Here is an 11,945-nt window from a genome sequence, read left to right as displayed (position 1 = left end):
AGTGAGAGATGGAAGCGGATAGCACCTGAGTGATTTCATCAGTGCTTCCAGAAGACAGAGAATATAGAACTGGAACCCTTCCCAGCAGCAGCTTAGAACCTCTGAGCAAAATCACAAGATAAAAGGGGTCCCTTGGAGATTTAGGATTCATTCTGAGGAGCCATCCATCACAGATATTCAAGATACTCCAGCCAATATTCTTGCTTACATCATTCCCTCAGAATAGAAGAGTCCCACACAAAATGGGGTTTATTTTGGGAATAACTACAATTAACTAAGCAGGCAAATGCCTGTAAAACAAGCTCCTGGGTAAGTGAAGTACAGTGACTCCCAGAAATTGGGGCATTCCATTTTTCCCTGTGCAACATCTGAAGGGTGTCAGGTTATTTATTAATCAAGGCCTCTTCTTCTTTATGAAGTAGTAGAGCTTCTGTTCATAATTCTTTCTTTGTAGTTGAATCTGTAAAACAGGAAAATGCAGATCCTGCTCACATTAATAGGAGGTGCAAAAGGGAAAAGAAAAACCAATTGCTGTATCCCCCTGGAATTCCTTTCTCGCACAGCTAAGTATTAGTTCATTCGTTCTTGGTTTTCAGTAGAATTCTAAACCCGGAGCAGAGAATCTACTTCAATTCACACTTCAAAATCATTTCCCCTTACACAATTCCCTACAGGTGGTGTTTTACCCTGTACAGTGAGAAAATTTGGATTACTTGGAGTCAGACTACCTGAGTTAGAAACCTGGCTCAGACACAAACTAGGGGTGTGATTATGACATACCATTAAGCATCTTCTGAAAAGAACCGCTGAACTGAATGATCTCGAAGGCCCCTTCCCACTCTAATATAACATATAATCAACTACGATTCTACAACTTGCTGTAAACAAGAAAAAGTCAGCCTTTTGAAAGAGAGATGGTTGCAAGGCAGAATCCTTGTAAGACAGTTACAGCAAAAATGGCACCTCAACATTTTCAAGCCACAACAGGCTCAGCGAAGGGAAAAAAATGACTAAAAATATTTTTCTGCTCTGCTCACTTCACAGGTTGGGAGATCTAAAGTTTATCTGTTTTTTGTTTGTTTGCTTGCTTGCTTGCTTTTGAGACAGAGTCTCAATTCTGTTGCCCAGGCATGATCTTGGCTCACTGCAACCTCCAACTCCCAGGTTCAAGCAATTCTCCTGCTTCAGCCTCCTGAGTAGCTGGGATTACAGGTGCATGCCACCATACCCAGTTAATTTTTATATTTTTTAGTAGACACACAGTTTCACCATGTTGGCCAGGCCAGTCTTGAACTCCTGACCTCAAGTGATACTCCTGCCTCAGCCTCCCAAAGTGCTAGGATTACAGGCATGAGCCACCGCACCCGGCTTACAGTTTTCCTCATCTGGTTAAAGCCAAATCTCCATGCTTGGATTGCCTGCAATCATCTTGAGCGTGGCTTAAACATATTTTACTGAACTGTTTGATCTGCTTCGATGAGTTAGGGGTTTGCCAGATGGATGGAGAGGCTTTGCCCTGCCCACTTTCATCTCTCCAACTTTCTCCCTCCATTTCCCATCCCAATTGCTACCGGCCTCCTCAGTCACCAGTGCCACTGTGACCACTGAGCTCTGACAACCACTTTTCAGATGTTTTCTGTAGAAGAGTAAATGGTTTCTTACAGAAAGTAAAATGAAACATTTTATTTAGTTTTAGTGTAATGAAAGAATACACTAAATATTGAGGTGGCAAAGAAGCCCTGGGCAGGCAGCAAGAGCTAATTGGTGAAGCTGAGAGGAGATCCTGTCAATGACGTCTGACTCGAGCTGGCTGCCACAGCAAAAGGTAGAATAAGGTGAGTCTGTGAGGTAAGGAACAAGTGGTATCCAATACAATGATCATATTTGGTGTGAATGTTGCCATGTCTTTAGCCTCTAGGTCAATGTTGGTTACCCACCCATCCTGCTGGGTTAGCTCAAAGCACTTCTCCTGGCCCCCTACTCCTGAGAAAGACTGATGGTCTTGGGCAGAGCCAAGAACAGCGTTGCGTCCTGATGCTAAGAAATGGCGGAGTTGGCACATTAAGAGGCAGGCAAAGGCTTCTCATTCATGTAGCAGGGTCTCTTTACAGTCCTCCCTTATTGAGGGTGTTTTTTTTTTTTTTAATTTCTCTGACGGGATGTAGCTCTTCTAGGACTTTTTAGGGAGAAGCCACTGGAGAGGGTTGTGTGCTGCCTTCCACCATAGCCTCCTTGACCTAGGAAAGCCACATGAGAGCCAAAACAGGGCTGATAGGGGCAAGTTACCACCCAGGCCTCTGCAGGCAGCCTCAAGCCCAAGCAAAAGGCATCCCAGTGGCTCTCCTAGGTCCAAACTCACCATGAAAAGGGTTGTGAGCCATACTCCAACTAGGAATAAAAAGATTACACTTGTCTGGCATCTCCTTTGTGTATATAACTCCCCCAGGAACATGGGACTGGATAAGGAGTAGCTGCACTCATAACAGATAATTGAAAATTAAAATATTCAGTATAGGGGTTTTCTCTGTTTCTTACCGTCTTTGACACACAACTAGCAGTTGTATTACTAATGGAAGATTGGGATAAAGATGGACTGATGGATAGGATGGCCACATGGATACACAGAATTTGTATATAAAGAATGCATAGGTACATACATAATGAAGATAGAAACATAATAAATATGTATGTGTGGGACCACCCAGAAGGAAAGTCCTCAATTTTGTTATTCTAGGATTCATATTAAAAGACAATATTTTTCAAGGGTGGAGCAAGCTGGTCAAATAGAAGCATTCACCAATCGTCCTCTTTTTCCCCCACCAGAAACACCAAATGTAACAACTATCTACATACACACACACACATACACACACACACACACAAAACCTTCATAAGGACCAAAAATCAAGTGAGCAATCACAGCACCTGGTTTTAACTTCATATTACTGAAAAAGGCACTGAAGAGGGTAGAAAAGACAGTCTTAAATTGCCAAGACCATCCCTCCGCCAACCCCCAGCAGTGGCCACATGGCACGCAGGATCTATGTACTTGGGGGAGGGAGAGCACAGTGATTGTGGGACCCTGCGTTGACCTCAGTGCTGCCTTCTTATAGTGGAAAACAAACCTAGGCTGAACTCAGCTGATGCCCACTCACGCTGGCAACATTTAGAACAGCCCTAGCCAGAGGGGAATTGCCTATCCAAGTGGTCAGAATTTGAGTTCAGGCAAGACCCACCATTGTGGGCTAAAGCACTCTGGAGTCCTAAATAAACTCAAAAGGCAGCTTAGGCCACAAGAATGACAAGTCTTAGTGCTGTGCTGGACATGAAGCCAGTGAACTTAGAGGGTATATGACCTACTGAGACACTGGCCAGGGAAGCTAAGGGAGTGCCCATGCCACCCCTCCACCAACCCCAGGCAGTACAGCTTACAGCTCCGAAACGGACTCCTTCCTTCCACTTGAGCAGAGAAAGCGGAAAAGAAACGAGGGCTTTGTCTTATAACTTGGATAACAGTTCAGACACAGTAGCACAGGGCACTGGGCAGAGTCGTAAGGCCCCGATTCCAGGCCCCAGCTCACGGATGTTTTTAGACACATCCTGGGTCAGCAACAAGTTGCTGCCTTGAAGAGAAGGAGCTACTCCTGGCAACATTCATCACCTGCTGACTAAAGATCCCTTGCGTCCTGCATAACCAGCAGCGATACCCAGGTAGTACATCAAGAACTTTGGGTGAGACTGAGATATGCTGGCTTCAGATAAGACCCAGAACATTCTGAGCTGTGGTGCCTACTGTGAAAGATTCCTTCTGCTTGAGATAAGCAGAGGGAAAAATAAAGCAGACTTTGTCTTGAACCTTTGGTACCAGCTTGACTACGGTGGGAGCACCAAGCAGGCTCTTGAGGTTCCTGATTCCAGATACCGGCTCATGGACAGCATTTCTGGACCTGCCCTGGGCCAAAGGGGAGCCCACTGCCCTGACAGGTGAGTCCCAGGCCAGGCAGCATTCACCACAAGCTGACTGAAGAGCCCTTGAGCCTTAAGGGAACATCGGCAGTCACCTGGCAGTACCCACCATATTGTGGACACATGGTTGTGATGGTGGCTATGGGGAGAGGTACCCCTGCCTGTGCAATGGGAAAGGAAAAGTGGGAAGGACTTTGTCTTGTGGATTGAGCACCCACTTAGCCACAGTAGAGCAGAGCATGAGGTAGATTTCTAAAGTTTTTGACTCCAGGCCCTGACTCTTGAAGAGCATCTCTGGACCTGCCTGGGTCCTGGGGGAACTCACTGACCTGAAAGGAAGGACATTAAGCCTGGCTAACTTCACTATATGATGATTGTACAGTCCTAGGGCCCTGAGCAAACTAAGTACATAAGTAGAGCCAGGCAGTAGTTAGAGTAGGCCTTTGGTGGGACCCAATGCTGTGTTGGCTTCAGGTCTGACCCAGTGTAGTCCCAGTGGTAGTGCGATGGGCTGCTTATGTCACTCTATCCCCAGTTCCAGACAGCTCAGAACACACACAGAGACTCTGTTTGGGAGAAAGTAAGGGAAGAAGACAAGAGTATTTACCTGGTAATCCAGAGAATTCTTCTGGATCGTATCCAAGATCACCAAGGCAGTACCTCTACAACCTGCAAGAACCATAGCATTATTGGGCTTGCAGTGTCCCCTAATGCAGAAACAAATTAGGTCAAAACACTGAAGTCCCTTCGAATAACTGGAAAGACTTTCCAAGAAGGATAGGTACAAACAAGCCCAGGGTACAAAGACTAAAATAAATACCTAACTCTTCAATGCCTAGACATTGTTGAACACCCACAAGCATCAAGATTATCCAGGAAAACATGACCACACCAAATGAACTAAATAAGGCACCAAGGTCAATCCTGGAGAAACAGAGATAAGTGACCTTGAAGGCAAAGAATTCAAAAGAGCTGTTTTGAAGAAACTCAAAAAAATTCAAGATAACACAGAGAAGGAAATCAGAATTCTGTCAGACAAATTTAGCAAAGAGATGGAAATAAAAAGAATCAAGTAGAAATTCTGGACCTGAAAAATGTGACTGACACACTGAAGAATGCACCAGAATCTCTTAATAGCAGAATTGATCAAGCAGAAGGAATTGTTGAACTTGAAGACAGGGTATTTGAAAATACGTAGTCAGAGGAGACAAAATAAAAGATAATTAAAAAGAATTAAACATTCCTACAAGATCTAAGAAAAACGTCTCAAAATGGCAAATCTAAGAGTTATTGGCCTTAAAGAAGAGGTAGAGAAATAGATAGGGGTAGAAAGTTTATTCAAAGGGAAAATAACACAGAACTTCCCAAACCTAGAGAAAGATACCAACATTCAAGTACAAGAAGGTTATAGAACACCAAGTGAATTTAATCCAAAGAAGGCTACCTCAAAGCATTTAATAATCAAACTCTCAAAGGTCAAAGATAAAGAAGGCATCCTAAAAGCAGCAAGAGAAAAGAAACAAGTAACATACAATGGAGCTCCAATATGTTTGGCAGCAGACTTTTCAGTGGAAACCTTACAGCCCAGGAGAGAGTGGCATGACATATTTAAAGAGCTAAAGGAAAACAACAACAACAACAACTTTTGCCCTAGAATAGTGTATCTGGTGAAAATATCCTTCAAACATGAAGGAGAAAAAATAAAGATTTTTCCCAAACAAAAACTGAGGGACTTCATCAACAATGGAACTGTCCTATAAGAAACACAAGACATCCATTGAGGCGGCAGTTCCAAGATGGCCGAATAGGAACAGCTCCAGCCTCCAGCTCACAGAGTGAGCAACACAGAAGATGGGTGATTTCTGCATTTCCAACTGAGGTACTGGGCTCATCTCACTGGGGCACATCGGACAGTGAGTGCAGGACAGTGGGTACAGGCCACCAAGTGAGAGCCGAAGCAGGGTGAGGCATTGCCTCACCCAGGAAGTGCAAGGGGGAAGGGAATGTCCTTTCCTAGCCAAAGGAAACCATGACACACAACACCTGGAAAATCGGGTGACTCCCATCCTAATACTGTGCTTTACCAAGGGTCTTAGCAAATAGCATACCAGGAGATTATATCCTATGGCTGGCTCAGAGGGTCCCACGCCCACAGAGCCTCCCTCATTGCTAGCACAGCAGTATGAGATCTAACTGCAAGGTGGCAGCGAGGCTGGGGGAGGGGCGCCCTCCATTGCTGAGGCTTGAGTAGGTAAACAAAGCAGCTGGGAAGCTCGAACTGGGTGGAGTCCACCACAGCTCAAGGAGGCCTGACTGCCTCTGTAGACTCCACCTCTGGGGACAGGGCATAGCCAAACAAAAGGCAGCAGAAACCTCTGCAGATTTAAATGTCCCTGTCTGACAGCTTTGAAGAGAGTAGTGGTTCTTCCAGCACGGAGTTTGAGATCTGAGAACAGACAGACTGCCTGCTCAAGTGGGTCCCTGACCCCAGAGTAACCTAACTGGGAGACACCCCCACCTAGGGGCAGACTGACACCTCACACCTCACATGGCCAGGTACCCCTCTGAGACGAAGCTTCCAGAGGAAAGACCAGGCCGCAACAATTGCTGCTTAGCAATATTCACTCTTCTGCAGCCTCTGCTACTAATACCCAGGCAAACAGGGTCTGGAGTGCACCTCAAGCAAACTCCAATAGACCTGCAGCTGAGGGTCCTGACTGTTAGAAGGAAAACTAACAAACAGAAAGGAAATCCACAACAAAACTCCACCTGTACATCACCATCATCAAAGGCCGAAGATAGATATAACCACAAAGATGGGGAAAAAGTAGTGCAGAAAAACTGAAAATTCTAAAAATCAGAGCGCCTCTCCCACCAAAGGAATGCAGCTCCTCGCCAGCAATGGAACAAAGCTGGATGGAGAATGACTTTGATGAGTTGAGAGAAGAAGGCTTCAGACAATCAAACTTCTCTGAGCTAAAGGAGGAAGTTCGAACCCATCACAAAGAAGCTAAAAACCTTGAAAAAGATTTGACGAATGGGTAACTAGAAAAACCAATGTAGAGAAGTCCTTAAAGGACCTGATAGAGCTGAAAGCCATGACATGAGAACTACGTGAGAAATGCACAAGCTTCAGTAACCAACTCGATCAACTGGAAGAAAGGGTATCAGTGATTGAAGATCAAATGAATGAAATGAAGCAAGAAGAGAAGTTTAGAGAAAAAAGAGTAAAAAGAAATGAACAAAGCCTCCAAGAAATATGAGACTATATGAAAAGACCAAATCTACGTCTGACTGGTATACATGAAAGTGACAGGGAGAATGGAACCAAGTTGGAAAACACTCTGCAGGATATTATCCAGGAGAATTTCCCCAACCTAGCAAGGCAGGCCAACATTCAAATTCAGGAAATACAGATAATTCCACTAAGATACTCCTCGAGAAGAGCAAATCCAAGACACATCATTGTCAGATCCACCAAAGTTGAAATGAAAGAAAAAATGTTAATGGCAGCCAGAAAGAAAGGTCGGGTTACCCACAAAGGAAAGCCCATCAGACTAACAGCAGATCTCTCTGCAGAAACTCTGCAATCCAGAAGAGAGTGGGGGCCAATATTGAACATTCTCAAAGAAAAGAATTTTCAACTCAGAATTTCATATGCAGCCAAACTAAGTTTCATAAGTGAAGGAGAAATAAAATCGTTTACAGACAAGCAAATGCTGTGAGATTTTGTCACCACCAGGCCTGCCCTACAAGAGATCCTGAAGGAAGCACTAAACATGGAAAGGAACAACCAGTACCAGCCATTGCAAAATCATGCGAAAATGTAAAGATCATCGATGCTAGGAAGAAACTGCATCAACTAACAAGCAAAATTACCAGCTAATATCATAATGACAGGATCAAGTTCACACATAACAATATTAGCCTTGGCCGGGCACGGTGGCTCAAGCCTGTAATCCCAGCACTTTGGGAGGCCGAGACGGGCGGATCACGAGGTCAGGAGATCGAGACCATCCTGGCCTACACGGTGAACCCCGTCTCTACTAAAAAATACAAAAAACTAGCCGGGCGAGGTGGCGGGCGCCTGTAGTCCCAGCTACTCGGGAGGCTGAGGCAGGAGAATGGCGTAAACCCGGGAGGCGGAGCTTGCAGTGAGCTGCGATCCGGTCACTGCACTGCAGCCTGGGCGACAGAGCAAGACTCCGTCTCAAAAAACAAACAAACAAACAAACAAACAAAAACAATATTAGCCTTAAATGTAAATAGACTAAATGGTCAATTAAAAGACACAGACTGGCAAATTGGATCAAGAGTCAAGACCCATCAGTCTGCCATATTCAGGAGACCCATCTCACATGCAGAGACACACATAGGTTCAAAATAAAGGGCTAGAGGAAGATCTACCAAGCAAATGGAAAACAACAAAAGGCAGGGGTTGCGATCCTAGTCTCTGACAAAACAGACTTTAAACCAACAAAGATCAAAAGAGATAAAGAAGGTCATTACATATTGGTAAAGGGATCAATTCAACAAGAAGAGTTAACTATCGTAAATATATATGCACCTAATACAGGAGCACCCAGATTCATAAAGCAAGTCCTTAGAGACTTACCAAGAGACTTAGACTCCCACACAGTAATAATGGGAGACGTTAACACCCCAATGTCAACATTAGACAGATCAACGAGACAGAAAGATTTTTTTTTTCTGTTTTTGCATAACTTACTTTTTTTTAAAATTGTACTTTAAGATCTAGGCTACATGTGCACAACGTACAGGTCTGTTACATATGTATACATGTGCTATGTTAGTGTGCTGCACCCATTAAGTCACCATTTACATTAGGTATATATCCTAATGCTATCCCTCTCTGCTCCCTCCTCCCCACAATAGGCCCCGGTATGTGATGTTCCCCTTCTTGTGTCCCAGTGATCTCATTGTTCAATTCCCACCTATGAGTGAGAACATGTGGAGCTTGGTTTTCTGTTCTTGTGATAGTTTGCTGAGAATGATGGTTTCCAGCTGCATCCATGTCCCTACAAAGGACATGAACTCATCCTTTTTTATGGCTGCATAGTATTCCATGGTGTATATGTGCCACATTTTCTTAATCCAGTCTGTCACTGATGGACATTTGGGTTGATTCCAAGTCTTTGCTATTGTGAATAGTGCCTCAATAAACATACGTGTGCATATGTCTTTATAGCAGCATGATTTATAATCCTTTGGATATATGCCCAGTAATGGGATGGCTGGGTCAACTGGTATTTCTAGTTCTAGATCCTTGAGGAATTGCTGCACTGTTTTCCACCATGTTTGAACCAGTTTACAATCCCACCAACAGTGTAAAAGTGTTCCTATTTCTCCACATCCTCTCCAGCACCTGTTGTTTCCTGACTTTTTAATGATTGCCATTCTAACTGGTGTGAGATGGTATCTCATTGTGGTTTTGAGTTGCATTTCTCTGATGGCGAGTGCTGATGAGCATTTTTTCATGTATCTGTTGGCTGTATAAATATCTTCTTTTGAGAAGTGTCTGTTCATATCCTTTGCCCACTTTTGAGACAGAAAGTTAACAAGGATATCCAGGAATTGAACTCAACTCTGCACGAAGCAGACCTAATAGACATCTACAGAACTCTCCACTCCAAATCAACAGAATAGACATTCTTCTCAGCACCACATTCCACTTATTCCAAAAATGACCACATAGTTGGAAGTGAAGCACTCCTCGGCAAATGTAAAAGAACAGAAATTATAATAAACTGTCTCTCAGACCATAGTGCAATCAAACTAGAACTCAGTATTAAGAAACCACTCAAAACTGCTCAACTACATGGAAACTGAACAACCTGCTCCTGAGTGACTACTGGGTACATAACAAAATGAAGGCAGAAATAAAGATGTTCTTTGAAACCAATGAGAACAAAGATACAACACACCAGAATCTCTGGGACACATTTAAAGCAGTGTGTAGAGGGAAATTTATAGCACTAAATGCCCACAAGAGAAAGCTGGAAAGATCTAAAATTGACACCCTAACATCACAATTAAACGAACGAGAGAAGCAAGAGCAAACACATTCAAAAGCTAGCAGAAGGCAAGAAATATCTAAGATCAGAGCGGAACTGAAGGAGATAGAGACATTTAAAAACCCTTGAAAAAATCAATGAATCCAGGAGCTGGTTTTTTCAAAAGATCAACAAAACTGATAGACTGCTAGCAAGACTAATAAAGAAGAAAAGAGAGAAGAATCAAATAGACACAATAAAAAATGATAAAGGGGATATTACCACCGATCCCACAGAAATACAAACTACCATCAGAGAATACTATAAACACCTCTATGCAAATCAATTAGAAAACCTAAAAGAAATGGATAAATTCCTGGACACATACACTCTCCTAAGACTAAACCAGGAAGAAGTTGAATCCCTGAAAAGACCAATAACAGTTTCTGAAATTGAGGCAATAATTAATAGCCTACCAACCAAAAAAAGTCCAGGACCAGACGGATTCACAGCCAAATTCTACCAGAGGTACAAGGAGGAGCTGGTACCATTCCTTCTGAAACTATTCCAATCAATAGTAAAAGAGGGAATCCTCCCTAACTCATTTTATGAGGCCAACATCATCCTGATACCAAACCCTGGCAGAGACACAACAAAAAAAAGAATTTTAGACCAATAGATGAACATCGATGCAAAAATCCTCAATAAAATACTGGCAAACCGAATCCAGCAGCATATCAAAAAGCATATCCACCACAATGAAGTCAGCTTCATCCCTGGGATGCAAGGCTGGTTCAATATACGCAAATCAATAAATGTAAATCAGCATATAAACACAACCAAAGACAAAAACCACATGATTATCTCAGCAGATGTAGAAAAAGCCTTTGACAAAATTCAACAGCCCTTCATGCTAAAAACTCTCAATAAATTTGGTATTGATGGAACATATCTCAAAATAACAAGAGCTATTTATGACAAACCCACAGCCAATATCATACTGAATGGGAAAAAACTGGAAGCATTCCCTTTGAAAACCAGCACAAGACAGGGATGCCCTCTCTCACCACTCCTATTCAACATAGTGTTGGAAGTTCTGGCCAGGGTAATCAGGCAAGAGAAAGAAATAAAGGGTATTCAATTAGGAAAAGAGAAAGTGAAATTGTCCCTGTTTGCAGATGACATGATTGTATATTTAGAAAACCCCATCATCTCAGCCCAAAATCTCCTTAAGCTGATAAGCAACTTCAGCAAAGTCTCAGGATACAAAATCAATGTGCAAAAATCACAAGCATTCTTATACACTAATAACAGACAAACAGAGAGCCAAATCATGAGTGAACTCCCATTCACAATTGCTTCAAAGAGAATAAAACACCTAGGAATCCAACTTACAAGGGATGTGAAGGACCTCTTCAAGGAGAACTACAAACCACTGCTCAAGGAAATAAAAGAGGACACAAACAAATGGAAGAACATACCATGCTCATGGATAGGAAGAATCAACATCATGAAAATGGCCACACTGCCCAAGGTAATTTATAGATTCAATGCCATCCCCATTAAGCTACCAATGACTTTCTTCACAGAATTGGAAAAAACTACTTTAAAGTTCATATGGAACCAAAAAAGAGCCCGCATTGCCAAGACAATCCTAAGCCAAAAGAACAAAGCTGGAGGAATCACGCTACCTGACTTCAAACTATACTATAAGGTGACAGGAACCAAAACAGCATGGTACTGGGTACCAAAACAGAGATATAGACGAATGGAACAGAACAGAGCCTTCAGAAATAATACCACGCATCTACAACCATCTGATAAGGTTTTGACAAACCTGACAAAAACAAGAAATGGGGAAAGGATTCCCTATTTAATAAACGGTGCTGGGAAAACTGGCTAGCCATAAGTAGAAAGCTGAAACTGGATCCCTTCCTTACACCTTATACACACATTAATTCAAGA

General features: G+C 42.9%; 1 protein-coding gene across 1 annotated transcript in view; it reads right to left on the bottom strand.

The window, feature by feature from the left end:
- Positions 1–186: 186 nt before the first annotated feature.
- The window catches only part of C7H4orf51 (chromosome 7 C4orf51 homolog), a 71,540-nt gene continuing 59,781 nt past the window's right edge, over positions 187–11,945 (bottom strand). Inside the window, exon 7 of the mRNA XM_037992676.2 lies at positions 187–460. The gene's annotated coding sequence lies outside the window, so the exon portion shown is untranslated. The remainder of the gene's footprint in view (positions 461–11,945) is intronic.

This window comes from Chlorocebus sabaeus, chromosome 7 (assembly GCF_047675955.1).
Source record: "Chlorocebus sabaeus isolate Y175 chromosome 7, mChlSab1.0.hap1, whole genome shotgun sequence".
NCBI classification, from domain to species: Eukaryota; Metazoa; Chordata; class Mammalia; order Primates; family Cercopithecidae; genus Chlorocebus; species Chlorocebus sabaeus.
The sequence above is the reverse complement of the archived record's forward strand: the minus strand, read 5'-3'. Positions and strand labels throughout refer to the sequence as shown.